Source organism: Cynocephalus volans, chromosome 2 (genome assembly GCF_027409185.1).
Source record: "Cynocephalus volans isolate mCynVol1 chromosome 2, mCynVol1.pri, whole genome shotgun sequence".
Taxonomy (NCBI): domain Eukaryota; kingdom Metazoa; phylum Chordata; class Mammalia; order Dermoptera; family Cynocephalidae; genus Cynocephalus; species Cynocephalus volans.
In genome coordinates this window covers 154,194,004-154,213,896 of record NC_084461.1, presented here as the reverse complement: position 1 = coordinate 154,213,896, position 19,893 = coordinate 154,194,004, and the positions used below count along the sequence as shown (strand labels likewise).

The window sequence follows — 19,893 nt, the reverse complement described above, 5'->3', positions numbered from 1 at the left end:
ATGTGGATCTCATACCCACCCCCAGCTACATACTCAATACCCTAGAATTCCCTACCCAAATGGCTCTGTCAGGTAGGACCACAATGACTCTGATCAAAGTAAGTTGGAAGGAACGGACACAAAGAGCTCCACAGAAAAACTCACTGCATTAGTCAGCTTGGGTTGCCATAACAAAATATCCCAGACTAGGCGGCTTAAACAGAAATTTATTTTCTCACAGTTCTGAGAAAAGATGACAAGTCTGAGATCAGGCTGCCAGAATGGTCAGATTCTGGTGAGAGCTCTCTTCCTGGCTTTGGGACAGCCAGCTTCTTGCTGTGTCCACACGTGGCAGAGAGAGAGCGCATGCATGTGAGCTCTCTGGTGTCTCTTCTTATAAGGACACTAATCCTATAGGATCAGGGCCTTGCCATAATGACCTCATTTAACCTTAACTACTTCCTTAGAGGCCCTATCTCCAAATACAGTCACATTGGGGGTTAGGGCTTCAACATATGAATTTTGAGGGGATACAAACATTCAGTTCATAACACTTGCTAAGAAAAACATGGGAGTCTAGGTGGTGAATAATTCAGGTTCCACACCTAAGAGCTGATGGAGCCATCATAGCTGAAGCTGGAAGCTGATCAGGGTCTCATTTGGGGGAATAATGTCTGAACACGAATCAAAGGAGCCAACTCTGGCCTGCAGTGTGGGACACCACTGCAGAAACAGCAGATATACAAAAGAGTGAAGAGTGTAAACCTCACCAAAGAAGTTTACATGTCCACAGAGCTGTGCAGGACTGGTGTTCAACAGTGCCACTTTGTGGTGCAGAGAAGCAAGAGAAATAGAAAGCTGAGGACTCCAGTTCTCTCTGCATCTGGTATTTTGGAAGTAGGACTAAGTAAGGCCCCAGGGTTTGGGGAAAATTCAAAAGCAAGATATTAAGCTTTATAGTAATAGAGTTTGAGGGGGAGAGAGGACTCGTGATTAATTAGAAAAAAAGAGATATGACTAGATTTGTACCCCAAGCTTTTGGTATAAGTCATACCAGTCCCACAGGAAATGAATTTATCTGCAGAGCTGTTAACCTCCTTGGTAATGAAAGTTTTTCAGCTTTGCAGACTGGCTAACCTTTTAATATATCCGTGGTACATAAGCGTATAGACACACCTAAATATCCACAGAATATGGGAAAAAACTTGGGCAACTTTCACAAAATCTAATGCTTCAAATGCTTTTTTAAAAGACAGACCTATTGAATAAAGTTTAACTGTGGTAAATTTCCATGTTTGGATTTGTGGGAAAATTGGGACCCTTTCAAATGCATGCTTTTTAAAAAGCAGTGGAAATGTGGAGCCATTTATGTTTTTAGGAATCAAGAGCTGGAGCCCTGTGTCAGAAGAGGAAATGTGTTCTTTACAATTCACTATCTCTGTTTTTTGCTATCTGATATTTTTTCAGATATTTTGCATACAACATTTTATATCCTCTCTGCCTGCAATTAGAGAAATTGACAGGCAGAGAGGTTACAATAAACTGTCCAAGGCCAAATAGCAAATAAGTGATAGATCTAGGATTTCAATGCAGTTTTGTCTGACTGCAAAGCTCATAGCTGCCTTTGCAGCACTCTTCCTGTCTCTCTGTAAGAGGCCAGAAGCCTGCTGCAAGCATCAGGGAAGGTCACCACCTGCAAGCTAATTTCACATCCCTGCTAAGAGAACGGCGGCCATCAAATCCATTTATCTGGATAGCTCTTCTCAATTCAGGAAAGTAGGGATCCCACTTAGCCCTAAACCTGTCCCCACATAACCACTGGAGAATATTGTCTCTCCAGTTCGAATAGATTTGTGCACAGGGCACATGACCTTAGCAAGAAACTTGGCTCTCAGGCCTGTGCATCTGCAGACAGTTGAAGGACAGAATGACCCAGAATACGTCTCCTGCAGCCTGCGTGCTGGAATGTGGGCAGAAGCCCATGGGCTGGGATGACACAGAGGAAGGATGGTGATGTGACTCTAAAAGGAGGAAACCTCAGTCTCCCCTTCTGGAAACAAAACTCAGCCCTTAGGGGACGCCACCTCTGTTGGCAGGGACTGCACGACCTTGGCCATGCTCTCACTGAACTCGTGAAAGCAGTCACAGCAAGTGATCTCCATAAACAAAAGGACAGACACTCAAGGGCCCATAAAGTTTCCTAAGGGCCAGACAAACTTTGGCAATAACAGCATTTTATTAGATGGCCAGCCCTCTGCAGTAAAAATAACTTTTGTGTTTCAGAGCCAGATCTTGTTTTTTCTGCATTGTTTATGCTTTTCATTAAATAGCCCAACCTAGAAGAGTTTCTGCTTCCATCACAGGACAGAAAAATCCTTGGTGGCTTTGCCCCTGAGTTGGACTCATGAGTCCCAAGGGCCCTATTTCCTCTGAGCAGGTGATGCTGGGGCCTTTGCTGGAAAACGTGTCTCTGAGGAATTCTCTTCAGGAGGTCTGGCTCAGTGCTGGCCACTCATTCAAAGAGGAAGAAGGAGGAGAAATTCTCTTGGGACAGATGATTTTGCTGTGGTTTTGACTTTTTTTTTTTTAACAGTCTATTCAGAGCAAAAGAATGAAAACTTTTCCACTATTGTTTGGGAGACTGACGAGTGTATTATTTCAAGATTCTGGGGCATGCCAATGGGGGTTCATGGTCAGTGAAGTCAGAGCGTGCTACCATCTCTCACTCTGCTCATGAGGAAGGGAGAAGGTGAGGCACGGTGCATGCCTGGCATGGGCCCTGGCTCATGTGAGCTCTTTTCTCTTTCCTTTCTCCTAGGTCGACACCATCTTCTTTTTTTCCCTAAACAGTAGAAAAGCAATCCCAAGCCTGGAGACATTTCTTCCCCATCTCACCCCGCAACTTCACGTTTGTTTTGGTTGTTAACAGATTTTAAATGAATGGTTCAAATTTCCCATGCAGAAGAATTCCAAATAATTTATGTAGCTACTCCGCCTTCAATGAGGTAGAACATACTCTCCACTCCTTAAGTATGGGCTGGGCATAGTGACTTTCTTCTAAAGAGTACATATGAGAAGGTGGGGAGAGTAACTTTATAGTGGAGAAACCTGATAAGCACTTCATGATCCAGGTGGTCAAGGTCAACATGAGCAGTGATAGGTCATACTTACAGTGTGAGCCCTTAGCATGATGTGATGTAAACCGTGCTTTGCCTCTGTGGTCTTCCTCCCCAAACCCCATAACTCCAGTGTAATCATGAGAAAAATAGACAGATTCCAATTGAGGGGATATTCTACAAAATACCTAACCAGGACTCCAAAACTGACAAGGTCATCAAAACGGAATGTCTGAGAAACTGCCGCAACCAAGAGGAGCCCAAAGAAACATTAACAAAATGTAATGTGGAATCCTGGATGAGATCCTGGAACAGAAAAAGGATGTTAGGTTAAAAACTAAGGAAATCTGAATTAACATTAGTTAATAGCAATATATCAATATTGGTTCATTAATTGTGACAACCATACCATAATAATATAAGATGTTAATAATAGTGGAAATTAGGTGTGGGATATATGGGAACTCTTCTGCATTGTCTATGCAATTGGGCTGTAATCTAAACTGTTTGAAAACTGAAAGTTTATTTTTAAAAAATGAATGGTATAGTTTCATCTTTTTGTCTTGCTTGTTTGCTTTCTTGCATGTCCTTCTCACCAGCCTTGACAATTTAGCTGGTCTTAGAGTGCTTTTAACAGGTTTGTTTTATTTTGCTCTCCCCCTTTGGGGATATTTATAAAAGTTTAATCTATCAAGCCAGTGATTGATCCAAAGATGGACACACCACTATGCCCCAGCCATCCATGGCCATTTTTAAGGGAGCTCCCAGAGATTTGAGACAACAACCTATTCAAATACTTATTGAAGTTACTTGGCTAAATCAAATATTTCACGGGGAGTTGAGATTCTCCATTGGTTCCTATTGAAAGCCATGAGTGGTATTTGAAAGGGATGGCCCAGAGTCACAAAGAATTACACCGAGAGACAGATACTCAGCCAGAATGTATATTGGAGGGCTTCAGGGGCGAGTGGGTGGGCTGCCCTCTCAAAGTGGGAGCAGCCACATGCAGAACTAGAGAGTGCCTTATATATCCTAACAGGTTGAGCTGTCTCATTGTCATTGGATGAGAGGACCAAGTGAGAGTTTAAGCTGAGCTGCGACTTTCCTATAGGTGGGGAAAATCACACGGTGTGGGAAGGTGATGTGGTGGTGAGGGAGAAGGGGGGGGTCTTTTGTGGTTCTCGGAAAATGTGAAACTTTCCGCAGCCATTTTGGGTCTTCTTCCTGTCCACCTGCTGCCATTTTAGACTGACATTGGTCATAACATAATTGGCTAACAGTATTCAAATGAACAAGAATAATAATAGCAAAAGAATGGTTATGACTTGTGCACTGCTAATATACTGTGAACTGCTTTGAAAGGCAGGTGATACAGGAGTCCCCCATGCCCTCGATAGAACTAGATTGCACTCAATCCCATGCCCCTTGCAGATTTATACAACTGCCCAGGGAGCAAGGGATTTAATTTCCCCAGCTCAGTTGTACCTCTGCATTCCTGCCTCTAAGTATGCATTCTCCAGGAAACTCATCCCTTCCTTGATTTGAACAAAATCCTACTTACAGTAAGCACTTATTAGAATAAAGAGACATCCGATTAGACACTAGACGTTCCTATCCTTACATGGTCAACTGCTACTCAGCCTCAAGAAACTTTCCACTAGTCCTTTTGCTCCACCAGAGCCCCAACTTCACCCCCACTCTGAGCTTTTCTCTGTCTTGGGAGGGAGGGGAACGATGAACTCTCATCCTCTCATGCTTAACTGTATTTTATGGTTTGGGTTCTTGTCCACACTTTATACCCTAAGCAGCTGACCAAAGTATTTTCCCAAACAAAGACAGTCCCCTTCCTGAGAGGGATCCTGCTGCCAGTGGTGACGAAAATCGTTAATGCTTAATTATGCCCAGCATCATGTGTCCACTCATCCTCTACCCTGGCTCTACCCCTTCCACATGCCTCTTCCCTCTTCCATCCAAGAACAAACCATAGATTTTTATTTTAATGTTTGAAGGTGGGTTCCTATAAAATACTTGTCTATGTCATCATTTTGCTAAAGTCCTATTCATAAACTGCTCTTCGGTCAAACACACAGTTGAGACATACGCACTTTGCTGCCTTGGATTGTGTACACATTTCTACTCAACACTAAAGGGAAACTAACCAAGAGCAGACCCACAGTTCCTACTGCCCAGGTCAGCCTAGTCCTCTGGATAAAACTTTACTCCTGGAAAGTTTAATGTTAATAATAATTTTAAAGAATCAAAACTGTATGGGGCCCTATGGAATTACTTTTTCTTAATTGTTCTTTGGTATTTTGCCCTGAGCACTGAGAGTTGTCATAAGGGAATGTCATAAGAAACCCACAGTTTCATTTATCCATTGCTGAAGACAACACTGTTTGGATACTGTCTTTTCTTCTTTGCTTGGACTGCTGGGAAGCTCAGAGCTGAAGTTATAGCCAACCCCAATTAATTAATTGGAATCTTATGTTAAACACGGTACAAGAACCTCACATACCATTCAATTTATCTAATTAAAGTGTATAATTCAAAGTCTTTCAGTATATTCACATAGTTGTGTATCTATCACCATAATCAATTTTAGAACTTTTTCATTACTTTAAAAAGAAATCCTGCATCTCTTAGCCATCACCTTCAATTCCCCCATCCCTCCCAGCTCTAGGCAATCACCAATCCACTTTGTATCTCCATAGATCTGTGTATTCTGCCTATTACAAATTTGCTTAACTTGCCTATTACATATACATGGAATCATAAAGTATGTGGTTCTTTGTGACTAGCATAATGTTTTCAAGGTTCATTCATGTTATAATATCAGTACTTTATTTCTTTTTATTGCTGAATGATATTTTATTGTATAGATACACCACATTTTATTTATCCACTTATTAGTTGATGGACACTTGCGTTGTGTCCACTTTTTGTCTATTATGAATAATACTGCTATGAACATTTGTCAAGTTTTTGTGGGAATATATGCTCTCATTTCTCTTGGGTATATACCTAGGAGTGGAATTGGTGAGTGATATAACTCTGCATTTAACTATTTGCATACCTGCCACACTGCTCTACGAAGTGCTGCACTAGTTTACATTCCCAGTGGCAGTGTATGAGCATCCTAGTTTCTCCATACTCTTCCAGCCTGTTATTCTCTGTCTTTGATTATAGCCCTCCTAGTGGGTGTGGAACAGTATCTTATTGTGGTTTTGATTCACATTTTCCTGATGACTAATGATGTTGAGGATATTTCACATGCTTGTTAGCCATTTGTATATCTTCCTTGGAGAGCTGTCTATTCAGATCGTTTGCCCATTTTTAAATTGGGTTTTTGTCTTTTTATTATTGAGTTGTAATAGTTTAGATGTTCTAGATGCAAGTCCCTTATAAGACATGATTTGCAAAATTTTTCTTCCATTCTGTTTGTTGTCTTTTCACTTTCTTGTTGGTGTCCTTTGAAGCACAAAGGTTTTTTTATTTTAATGATGTCCAGTTTATCTATTTTTTATTTTATTTCTTGTACTTTTGGTGTCATATCAAAGTAATCATTGTCTAATCCAAGGTCACAAAGATTTATACCTAGGTCTTTTTTGTAGCTTTAGCTCTTTCATTTAGAATTAATTTTTGATCTATTTTGAATTAATTTTTATATATTGTGTGAGGTGAGTGTCCAAATTCATTTTTTTAACATGTGGGTATCCAGTTGTCCCAACACCTTTTGTTGAAAAAGATTACCATTTCCTTATTTAATTGTCTTGGCACCTTTGTCAAAAATCAATTGACCAGAAATGTGAGGGTTTATTTCTAGAGTCTCATTCTGTTCCGTTGATCTGTATGTCTGTCCTCATGGCAGTATTGCACTGTCTTGATTACTATAGATTTGTATAAAGTTTTGAAATCAGGAAATGCGAGTCCTCCAACATCGTTCTTTTTTTTCAAGATTGTTTTGGCTATTTGGGATCCCTTGAATTTCCACATGAATTTTAGTATAAGCTTTCAATTTCTGCAAAGAAGCTACCTGGGATTTTGTAGGGATTTCATGAATCTATAATATTGCCATCTGTGTTAGTTTGCAAGGGCAGCCATTAAAAAATACCACAAACTGGGTGCTTTTAACAACAGAAATTTACTTTCTCACAGTTCTGGAGAGTCTCAGCTCAAGACTGGTTTCTTCTGAAGGCCATGCAGGAGAATCTGTTCCATGCCCTTCTCCTTTCTCTTCTGGTGGTTTGCTGACAATATTTGCTGCTCCTTGGCTTGTAGACAGATTAACTCGGTCTTTGCCTTCATATTTACATGGTGTTCTTCCTGTGGGCATATCTGTCTCTGTGTCCAAATTTCCCTTCGACAGTCCTATTGGATTAGCATCCACTCTAATGACTTGATCATCTGCAAAGACCCTATTTCCAATAAGGTCACTTTTACAGGTACTGGGGGTTAGGATTTCAACATCTTTTGGGGAAATACAATTCAACCCATAATACCATCTTAACAATACTGTGTCTTCCAATCCATGAACATGAGATGTCTTTCCATTCATTTAGGTCTTCTTTAATTTCATTCAACAATGTTTTGTAGTTTTCAGAGTATAGATTTTGCACCTCTTTTGCTAAAATTTTTCTTAGTATTTTATTGTTTTTGATGCTATTATTATAAGTGCAATTGTTTTCTTAATTTCACTTTTGGTTTGTTTATGCATTACTGCTATAACAAAATACCATTGATATGTATATTGATCTTATATCCTACAACCTTGTTGAGCTTATTTATTAATTCTAATAGTTTTCTGGTGGATTCCTCAGGCTTTTCTATCTGCAAATATAGTTTTACTTCTTCTGTTCCTATCTGGGTGCCTTTTATTTCATTTTCTTCCCTATAAATTCTTTTTGTCCTAATTTCTGTATCAATTTTCTTTTCTTCATGTGGTACATATTTATGTAAGCCATCCCAAATCATTTTGGAACAAGGTGAGATCTAAAATAACACATGAAAAATAAAAGTCATGCTCTATTAATAATCTTTTTTCTTTCAATTAACTCAGAGGTCTTAAATTTTGAAAATTAATTCTTCCTATGTAAAAATTCTAGGAAAAAATAATAATTTCTGATGATCTAGCAATTTAATTATCTACAAAAATATTGACAGTAATTATTTCCTCCAAATTCTGCTTTGGAAGAAGGGTAGCACATAAATATATTTTGTCCTGAAAAAAACTCATTAAAAATTTTAAAACACATGTTATAATAGCATCCAGTTGTGGTATTGTCATTAAGAAAGCTACAGGAACTCCAAGTCCAGGAAGTGGTCTGTGGCACACAGTGAGTGTAAGTTTATTGTTTTACTTCAGTCTTTGCCTTCCCCCAGAAGCAGGACTGTGTCTTACTTCTTTCTTCTCTATCCCTGGTGCTGGTACATATAATGGGTATTTAGTAAACGTTCGTCGGTTTTAATTCAGTTGAGCCAATTTTGCTATCTCCTGCCTTAAGAATTATATTTTAATATATTTCTAATCTCAAATGATCTTAACCCTGACAACATATTAATATTTCTACAATTGTAATGGTGGCTGAGTTACCGGAACCACAAGGTACACTGCCCTTCTAGGCTGTGGGTCTAATAAATAAGAAGATAAATCAGCTCCATGGTATCTGCTCTGGTGCTCTGAAAGGACAGACTGGGCTCTGTGCCATGGGACTGGCATTACATGGATAGATCCAAGGATTTTCTTTTTTGCCCTGAAGAGTGGCAGGAGGGCTCAGTTCATGGGGGACCCTGGAGCAGATGGTGTAGTGTCCTGTGCATCCCTGTGCAAGCCTCACCATTGCTCAATGTGAGGCCTCCCACTTATTGCCTTCTATCCCTGCTCTGATTCTCTAATGCTAGACAGCAATGTACCCCAAAACTTAGAAACTTTATCACATGGCAGTTTTGTGGATCAGGAATTTATCATGACTCAGCTGGTTGATTCTTCTGCTCAGTGTGGTGTCAGCTGAGGTCACTCAGTGGTAATGAGCTTATAGGTGAGTTGGGCTGGTCTAAAGAACCCAAGATAGCTTTACTTACACATCTAGCCACTTTGGGTGGGCGGTGTCAGCCAGAAGGCTGAGCTCAACTGGCACCATCACCCAGAGTGCCTAAACATGGTCTCTCCAACACAGTGGTATCAGCAGAGTTGATTTACTATACAGTGGCTCAGAAGTCCTAGATAGTGTTCCAAGAGGGGGAGGGGGACTGCCAATCTCTTAAGACACAGGCCCAGAAACTGACACCGCATCACTTCTGCCTATTGTATTGGTGAAGGTAGTCGCAAGCCCACCTGGAGGCACCCCACCCGACCTTTTGATAGGAGGAGTGTCAAAGAATTCGTAACCACCTTTAATCCACTACAATCCCCATTCCGCACTTATAATGCCTTCTTTCATAGACAGCCTTCTGTGCATTTGACGTGCATCCTTCAATTTGAAAGTCGCCTGTCACATAAATTACTTAAGTCTGTGTGTGCATCTAGCCCCTTGCTTCTTCAAGGTGTGCATCTACAGCATTTACTTATACATTCCCCAGGGAGGGACACCTAAGTGGCCTCCAATGCCCCTGCCAGAAACAGTGCTGAATGAGCTTCTCCTCACATGCTCCTTTTGGACACAGAGTGTCTCTGGGCTGTCTGTACCAAAGAATGGCATTGCTGGGTCTTTAGCAGAAGATTTACATAGTTAACTTAAACCAGCACTGTCAGGCTGCTCTCCAGAATGGCAGAATCTGCCTATACTCCTTTGCCAAGAACCAGCTTCCTCTTTTCCCCATGCTATACCCAATACTTGGCATTACCCCACTTTCTAATTTTTACTGATCTGATGGGTGTGCAGAGTAAAGTTTCATGTTGAACTTTTAAAACAAAGCCTCCTGCCCTTTTGGGAAAATATGGAGGAAGAAGGGAAGGAAGGAAGGAAGGAAAAAAAGAAGGAAGGAAGGAAGGAAGGAAGGAAGGAAGGAAGGAAGGAAGGAAGGAAGGAAGGAAGGAAGGAAGGAAGGAAGGAAGGAAGGAAGGAAGGAAAGAGCTGGTTGGGTAGGAAGAGTTGGGAAGTCAAGTTTTCTGGAATGTGTGGTACATACAGAATCCTAGAGGCAGACAGAGAAGTTGCAGGTCACCTTGTGGAAAACAGCAAAATGCAGCTGGGCATTTGAAATTTGGCTTCCCAGGTAGCTTGGCTGGAAGGTACCCATTCTATAGAGCCAAGGCTTGCTGTGTCTGCATCTCTGCAGATCCTGATGTTGTGAGGCTGCTGCACAGAAAAGGAACCAGAACGCCCAACTGAGAATTTAAAAGGGGGCTTTTATTGGCCAGCCAGCGACTGTCTCTCCAAGAAAGTCTCAGAAGAGGACAGCCCTGAGTTTAAGTTTAAGGGGTCTTTTAAAGGCACGTAGTCACACAGGCAAAAAATCATATAGTCACACAGGCAAAAAATCATATAATCACACAGGCAAAGTTATCATATAGTCACATACTTAAAGTTATCATATAGTCACATACATTCCTTCCTAGTGTGAGAAGGAGGGGGTTCAGGGAAGCCTAGCGCAAGCTGATAACAAGCTGAAACAAGCCAGTTAATCACTTAGGGATGACAAAAACTTCCACAGGGCGGTTTCCTCCATAGGTTGTCCAGATACATCCGGATACAGCTCTTGGTTTTATCAGTCAGGGACAGCATAGGTAGGAAACAGCAAAGGCAGGCAGAATTTAAAATTTTTCTAAGTACAGGACAATTTTTAACCTTCAATTTTTACCACAGGTGTTGGGGGGCTTTCAAACAAGAACGCTTTTCAAACAGTAAAAATGAATAAGTTAAATCAATCTACCTTGTCACACTGGGAGCTGAGGAAGGGTGGGCCCAGGTCCCTAGGCTCGTGAAGACTACTCCTCCTCCTGTTTCTTTTTCAGTCTTTTCCTGGGGACCAGATCATTAAGGAGACCGGTATAGTTTTGTTTTAGTCTTTACTCTCTTTTGCTCCCTCTTCTATTCCTTTCCTCCCTCCCTCTTCTTTTTCTCCACCCCTTGGAGCAGATGTGGTCAGAACCCAGGTCTTTGGGAACATCTGCTGAGACACCAGCTGCCTTCCTCCCAGATTGGAGACCCCCTGACCCCACTAACTATTGGATTTCATCCAAGGACCTCAGTTCTCTGGCCAGAATATTTGCACCGAAGTCAGAAAGGTCCTCTAGCTATTAAGATAATTTGCTATAATCCCTAAAGATGTGCACACACGGAAGGAAGGGGAAGATGCTATTTTTTAAACACTGGCTGCAGTCTCAGCTGGCTTGCCTAGGAGAAGTGCAAAGTCACTCAGTTCTTCACAGGGACAGCAAATCTCTTTCAGGGATACATGGGAGATGTAGGGGAAAAAAGCTGAATTGTTCCGATTAAGAAAGGAACAGCGGTGTGGACCTTGATCAGCAGCTGCATGTTGACTGCTAGAAGAAGAACAGTTTGTTTCTGTCTTGTTTCTTTCTTTGTTTATTTTTTGGAGGGGGTGAGATGAGAGGGAGTGAAAAGGCCCAGAAGCAAAAAGGAAGCCGAGAGAATCAAAGAAGGAAATGGGCCAGTGATAAATTCTTCCTAGGAGGAGTTCTGAGCCTGCCCTGGGGACCTCAGGGTAGAATAATTTACTTTGAGGATGACACCCCTTCTTAACTGCAGACCTTCAGGAAACATCTGTTCACTGGACAGCTGTGTGCTGGTGGTCATTGAAAGACCAGCATGAAGTTGACATGGACAGAAAGAAAAAGACAGTCCCAGCAGGAAGAAAGGAATGAAATGGAGTGCTCACTATGAACAGGAAATGCTAGTCACCGGAGGTGACCAATCAAGTATAAGCTCTGGGGGAATCTGGAAACATTTTTGGAATGGGCCCTTGGGCTTTTCTGTAATATGTGGGCTGGGGGTCTCTCAGAAAGGAGGACCCCAGACTAATGAACTTAGGCATCTGAGTCACACACACAAGTGCACACACACACACACACCCCTCTGCAGACCCAGATCTCTTAGAGCAGTGGCTCTCAACTCTGGCTGCACATTTAGATTGCCTGGGGGCTTTTTAAAATGCCTGAGCCAACCCTCACCCCCACCCCACCAAACCAATGACATCAGAATCTCTCCAGAGGAGACTCAGACATCAGGTTTTCAAAGCACTCCAGGGTGGAGCGACTCTATCCTAGGGCAGGAAACCCTGACAGCTGCAGCTGCAGGGCAAGCAGATGCCATGCACAGTCTCCCACTGAGCCATCGTCCCTTCCATCACGTGCTTTTCCCCAGGCCGCCTTCTCCCTTTCTTTCTCACTACCTGCTCCCACCCCACCATGCCAACAGGATTGCTTCCTACAGTCAGGAGATAAAAACCCAGTACGTCCAGTTGAATTTGAACTTCAGAGAAACCACAAATAATTTTTGTTTGTATAAATATGTCCCATGCAATATATTCCATGCAACATACTTATACTAAAAATTATTTGTGATTTATCTAAAATGCAAATTTAAACTGGTGTCCTGTGTTTTTAGTTGCTAGATCTGGCAACTCTAGACAGGGACAACTTAAAAACAGTAAGGAGAAAGGTTTCTTCCCAAACATGGGACAGATATCTGTTGCCACCACCAGCAATAGACCCAGAGTCAAACCTAGAGTCAAATTCCAGGCTAAATCCTTGTGAGGAAGCTTTTTGCTCCCTACCCCCACCCCCCCAACCCCCACCCTCACCGTGTGCTACTGGCTCACAGCACTGTGAGTTACCACCACCGGAGGGCACTCTGAGTGGGCAGGAAGAACCAGCTTGGGAGAGCCTGCAAGGAGACCCCTAACCCAGGGATGCTTAGGGACAAAGTGAAGGAGCAATCCCCAAATGAGTGCTCAACTGATGGGCTCAAGGACAATTTCTTCATCTTTTAAACTATGTGATCTTGGGGACATCCAAGATTAAATGAAAGAAAAAGGTGCGCCCATTGTAGATTGGAAAGACTCACAACCTGACAGATGTTTCTTTAACAGTGGTTTATTGTTTTTATTTCTTAAATTGCACTAATGAAATAGTCAAGCCATTCAGAATTAAATGTGAACATCCCCCTCTAATGTCCCCATTCCACCTGCCTCCTCTGTAGTTACAAGGCTTACATATTTTCTGTGGATCTTCCCGAAACTACTTTCTATACTATATATAATATTAATTTCATCTTCACAATGACCCTATGTGGTAGGGATTATTATTGTCCTTCATTTTACAGATGTCACAGAGAAGTTAATTTACTTGCCCATAATCACACAGCCAGTGCCAAAGCTGGAATTTAAACCTAGACTACCTGGCTTTGGAGCACAAACTCTTAATCACTCTTCTGTAATGCTTTGTTTCAACCACTGCATCGCAGGCTGTGCTAGAGAGGTGCCATAGTGTTTTTATAACCACTCCGTTTTTGATGCATGCTTAAGCTGTGTCCAGGTTTCCATTAGTACAAATGATGCTGCAATGAGGATCTTTGTGCTGAGGTGGGAGGAGTTCTGCTGGGTAGTGACCCAGAGGTAGAGCATGCACAGGTTACATTTCCACAAATATTGCTACATTTTGTTCCCAAGAGGTGGAAGAATTTCCATTCTCAGCAATTCTGTGTTAGTGTGCCCATCCCCCTTGCTGCCATCAAGTGTGTGCAGGAAGAAGTAACAGTCTGTGATGAGGTGAACCAATGTGGTTTTGGAAGTAGCAAGAAATCCGATGAGGCTGAAGGCTGAGGTTTGCATGCAGATTGGGAATGTAATCTATTTGTTTTATGCTCTGCAAATTTGATGGGCAATACCACAATATTTCATTGTGGTCTTAGCTGCACTTCCCCAACTACCAGAGAACACAAGCGTTGTTCTGAATGTTAATGATTCATTTGTATTCTTTCTTCAGCGGACTTTATGTTCATATCTTCACTCCACTTTTCACAGTGGGATGTTTATCTTCTTGAATTGCAGATGCTCTAATATTATAGGACATTAGTCCCTTGTCAGTTACATTTGCTACAAATATTATCTCACAGTCTGTTGCTCATACAAACACAAGTTTTAATGATAGCAACCAGGGTTGTCAAAGGAGACAAGAAGACTCCTCATTCACAGCTGGTGAACATGTAAAAAGGGACAATCTCTCTGAAGGACAGTTGATAATAGATACCAAATGCACTTTAAAATGTGCATACATGTGGATGCTGCTATTCTATTTCAACCCTAAGGAATCATCATGGATATAGACAATGATTTAGCTATGAAGATATTCATTCCAGTTTTGTAAATAAAGTAAAAATCTGAGAACACTTAAATATCCAAAAATAGGGCATCAGTTAAATAAATTATATCTTAATCACTTGCAGGAATAAAATGTTACCATTACCAAAGATGTGATAGAAGTGTACTTTGTGACTATACTATTAAGTGAAAAATAGAAGAAATAAAAGGTTTTGTCCATTGTTATCCAATTCTTGTAAAAATTGTAAAAGTTAAGGTTGATAAGATATATCCCAAAATGATGGTGATGGTTTTTCTCTGGGTGGAGCTATTATGGGATAGTTTTTACTGTCTTCTTTTGCTAATCTGAATTTTTCCTAAATTTTTACAAATAACACGAATTACTTTTAAAATAAGAAATAAATGTTATAATAAATATATAAATTTATTAATACAATATTATATATATATTTCTTATTTCAAATATAATTCTTTTCCTTTAACTAATTTTAACACATTTTTTCCTCTTTAACTATCAGTGGTAACCAGCTCTCAGATGGCCCACAAGACCTCAATGAACCTCATATTCTATATTCATATTCTTGTGTAGTCTCCTCTCATGCTGAGTCAGAGCTGGTCAGTGTGACCACTAGAATACTGCAGAAGTGATGGTGTGTGACATCCAAGGCTAAGACATAAGGGTATTATGACCTCCACTTTTTCTCTAGGGTCACTTGCTCTAAGAGAAGCCAGCCGCCATGTTGTGAGGTTGCTCAAGCAGCCCCATGGAGAGGTCCATGTGGAGAGGAAACGAGGCCTTTGCCACAGCTAGCACCTTGCAAGTGGCTCCTCCAGCCTCAATCCAGCCTTCAGATGACCACTGCCCCAGCTCATACCTTGACTGCAACTTTATGAGAGACCCAGAGTCAGGGCACCCAATTAAGCTGTTTCTGAATTCCTGATTTACAGTAATTGGGAAAGATAAATATTTGTGGCTGTTTTAAGCCACTAAATTCTGGAGTAATTTGTTATGTGGCACTAGATAACAAAAATTAAGTGTGATACCAGAAGTGGGGTGCTGCTGGAACATAAACCTTAAAATATGGGAGTGGGGCCGACCCCGTGGCGCACTCGGGAGAGTGAGGCGCTGGGAGCGCAGCAGTGCTCCCACTGCGGGTTCGAATCCTATGTAAGGATGGCCGGTGCACTCACTGGCTGAGCATGGTACGGCTGGTCACAAAAAGACAAAAAAAAAAAAAATATGGGAGTGGCTTTTGAACTGGGTGGGTGGCAGAACCTGGAAGGACTCTGAAGAAAGTCTAAAGGGCATCAGAGTGCAGTAGCAGAAGTAGGAGGCTAGTGAGGGTTTAAAGGAAGGTGAGGACAAGATAGGAAGACTGGAAGAAAGGGGGTTCTTGTTATGGAAAGGCAGGAATTTAACAACACTGCAGCAACAGGGAAAGCAGAAACTGTGCCTAAATAAGTTGGATGATGTAACTAAGGAAATTTCCAGGCAAGTCTGGGTATTGAGATCCTTTAGTAAAGATAACTGTCTCACTTGTTACAAACACAAAAGAATCAGGAGAGGAAGCTCTGCCCTTGGCCTCTGGGGCATGCCCACTTCTGGCCTCCTTGGAATTGACTGATTCCAAAGGTAGAGAGCTGTCTTTCTTGTGGATTCCCAGGATGAGTCTCAGTGAACTTGGTAGTGAAATAGGATCGTGTTCATGCTCTTGCCAGAGTCTAGAGCAGAGCAGGCCCTCAACACATTTCTAAGGGAGAGAAGGCAAGTGAACAGTACCCAGTGAAGAACTGAATCTATGCTCCCATCACTGCACCCTGCCCAGTGGCCCACACAGCCATGGGAAGCTGAGTCAGACAGAGTCTTAACCTGCACACACAGTCACAGTGCTCCATGGGCCAGGTCCAGGCTGTTTGTGCCCTTCACAGGGAGGAGCCTGATGAGGGTTTGAGTACTGAAGGCCCTTCCCATATTCTTCTTCCTAACGACAGAAGCCGCTAACATTCATGTCATCTCTTCTTTCAGATGATGGCGTGATGGCCTGAACTTTAAAGTGATTTACCTTTATTTACTCTTATGGTAAGTGAAAGGTGGGGCCTTGAAGAGGTGATTAGATTGTAGGACCACGCTGTAGTGAATGGATTAAAAATGATGGTCATGGGGCATGGTTCTCAGGGCTTTAAAAGAGGAACACAAAGAGTTTGTCCCTCTCTCTGCTCTACTATTTTTGCTATGTGATACTTTGCCTTCACTGTTGTCACAACCAAAGCTCTCACCAGCTGTGTCCCCCGGACTTTGGACTTCCCAGCCTCAGAAACTGTAAGCAGTAAATTTTGTTTTCTTCATAAATTACTCAGTTCCAGGTATTTTGTTATAAGAAACAGAAACAGACTAATACATTTACCTAAATTGTCTAGTGAATATTTGCCCTTCTTTCTGCTTGTGCAGCACTTTGGAACATATTCTGCTCTTTGGGGAATTCCCTCCTACTGAGTCCCTGACTCTCCAGAGGAGCCAGAAACTCTGCTTCTCAGAAATGAGGGTGCAGAAATGTAAGCAGCCTCCCCAGGTACATGCACCAACACCAGACTTTGATTGAGCCAGCACTCTAAGATGAAGCAGGTTCTCATGTGATCTGTCCTGGTGGCAGCAAGGTCCAGTGGCCGAGGTTCCAGGGTGGCATCCAAAGCTGATTTGTAGTGGCTCTGCTCGGCGATGGCAACAGCGTCTCTCCCTGGAGGTGCTTTGCAGTGGCACGTTTGGGCCATGTTCCCACTGTAGAGCTTCTGAGCCTGGTTCTCAGCTGCTCATGAGATGCTGGGAGCCCCCAATAGTCTGTAATAAATTGTGTTTCTGCTTAAACTTGCTATGTGTGGTTTCTGTCATTTGCAACCAGTCCTGCCTGGATCTCCCCACAGGTTCAGTGTCTTTGAAAGAAGGCATTGAGTATGAGATATGATGTCAGCATTGGGATAGATTTTGCCGTATCAGACACAGCTAATTCCAAAATGATCCCAGACACTCCTTAGGATAACCAGACCTCTAATTAGGGCAATTCCTTTTTTAAAGGTGCTTTTTTGATCATTTGGAATGTTCTGGCCTCCCACCTGTGATATTGTGAAAATATATATTTGGCCTTCATCCCCGTCTCCTGACATACAACTTCTTTATTATTATTATTTGTTTGTTTGTTTGTTTGTTTGTTTGTTTGTTTGTTTGTTTGTTACATTCTATAATGTTGTGGAGCAGTTGGGAGGAAGGGGGAAGGAGAAAGGGGAAGGAAATGGGATGGAAAAAGGAAGGAGGAAGGGGTGGGATTGAGGCCTGTGGCACCCCCCTCATTCCCACAAGGGAGACCAGGGTGCTTCCATTGGTGGCTTGGTCATTGCTGAGCACTGGGTGCAGATGTCAGGAGGTATGGCAAAAGTCCTCGCCCCCCACCACCCCTGCTCAGAAACCCGGGGACCTTCTTGCTATGGCTTGTGGTCATCGCTGGGCTGGTTGCACATGTCGGGGAGGCACAGCCGAGGCCCTTGGTCTCCCACCTCCCTGGCTCAGGAGAGCCTGGGGCGCTTCCTGTGGTGGTTCGGTGGCCATCACTGGGCTGGTTGTGGGTGTTGGGGGGCATGGCTGAGGCCCCCAGCCCTCCCCCCTCTCTGGCTTGGTAGCCCAGGGGACTTCTGGTCCTTCTAGGTGTTATAGGTGTTGTTTGGTGAGATGACACATTTACTAGTTAATATCAAACTTTGTCTCTGGTTGTGGGTACTTTGTTTTCTCTCCCAGTTCTGTGTTGGATTATTTGCTGTTCCCGGCACTTAAACTCTGTGCTGGAACTAATTTGTTGTGCTTTGCTTACTTCTAAAATGATGGGACTTCCTGTGAGGACCAGGACTTGAGCCCTGTGGTTGAGCTAAATTGCTGCTTTGCTACTGATTCCCTGGGGAAGGCTTTCTGTGCAGCTCAGGTTTTAATGGCTGATTTTATAGGTACTTCTGGGTCTAGTGAAATCTGGTGCACCTGAGTTGTGTAGTAACTTTGGTCTGGGCCTGAGTCTTTTCAGCAAACTGCACCCCATGCAATTCTATATTCCTGACCAGTCTCCTCTGAGTGGTCCTATACTGATTGGGGAGCAGATCAGCTGTCCTTGCTGTGCCCCAGTGTTCTCCTGGTGGGCCCGTCTCCCCCACCACCTGTGCTGCAAACACTTCCCATTGGGTGGGCTGTGCTCCGGTCCCTTGTGATGACTCACTGGCCTCTGAGTGCCTCCTTTTTTCAGTTGTTGTGGCTTCTTGCTCCTGTATGTGTCCACAGGAACCCTAGTAGTGGTCTTGTTGGCCTGGAGGCCACCACAGCCCTCTTCTCCCCTGCAGCCTCCAAGCAACATCATATGAGGGCACAGCTGTGGCTTTTGCCAGCTCCTGCTCCGTGCACTCAGCAGCTCCAGCCTGGAAGCAGCTGGGATTCGAAACCATCAGAGCGGTTTTTTCTTTCTCTCATCATGGCTTCTCCCACCTTCATGAACTCCATAGGTTTCTCCTCCTCTTCCCCTGAGCTCTAGTGTCCCCAGCTTGGCTGTTGTTGCTTTTTTATAGTTGTAAATTGGTTGATTTGTGGGAGAGAATGATGCTGGGGGCCTGTTTATTCCTCCATCTTGACTGGAAGTCCCCTGACGTACAACTTCTAAAATCCTTAGAATCTCCAAAGTGGTAAGAGTCTTTTTGTATGCTAATGATGGCTGGAAGCCTCTAGGTAGCTTCAGGATGGAGGCTGGTCACAGAAAAGACCAAAGACCTCTCCCCAACCTCCAGGGAGAGGAGAGGAGCTGAAGGTTAATTTGATCACCAGTGGCCAATGATTTAATCAATCATGTCTATGTAATGAAGCTTCCATAAAAACCCAAGCGGCCTGGGTTTGGAGAGCTTCTGGATGGCTGAACATGTGGAGAATGCCAGAGGATAGTGCACCGGGGAGGGCATGGAAGCTCTGTACTGTCCCACACACCTCTCCCTGTGTGTCTCTTCGTCTGTATCCTTTGTAATGCCCTTTATAATAAACCCATAAACGTGAGTATGTGCTTCCCTGAGTTCTGTGAGCTGCTCAAGCAAACTAGTTGAACCCAAGCAAGGGGTTTGGGGAATCCTAATTTATAGCTGGTTGGTCAGAAGTTCCAGAGGCCTGCACTTGCGATTGGCATCTGAAGCAGGGGCTGTCTTGGGGACTGAGCCCTCACCCTGTGCAATCTGGCGCTAACTCCAGGTAGATCGTGTCAGAATTGAATTGAATTAGAGGACACCTGGCCGGTGACTGCTGGAGAATTTCTGGCTTGTTTGCCAGTGGGGAGAAATCCCCACACATTTGGCCACAGGAGTCAGAAGTCGGTCTTCCATGTTGTTGATTGCTCTAAAGTACGAGCAAAGGAAAAACACTTCATGTTTGTCCTGTATGCTCACACACCACCCCCGCCCCCTCTCCCACTCAGATCCACCCTCCACATTGAGGCCAGAGGGAGCTTTCTCA

General features: G+C 43.0%; 1 protein-coding gene across 1 annotated transcript in view; it reads left to right on the top strand.

The window, feature by feature from the left end:
- BOD1 (biorientation of chromosomes in cell division 1) overlaps positions 1-17,209 on the top strand; it is a 42,645-nt gene extending 25,436 nt beyond the window's left edge. Inside the window, exons 4-5 of the transcript XR_010022592.1 lie at positions 16,402-16,455; positions 16,825-17,209. The gene's annotated coding sequence lies outside the window, so the exon portion shown is untranslated. The remainder of the gene's footprint in view (positions 1-16,401; positions 16,456-16,824) is intronic.
- Positions 17,210-19,893: the final 2,684 nt, after the last annotated feature.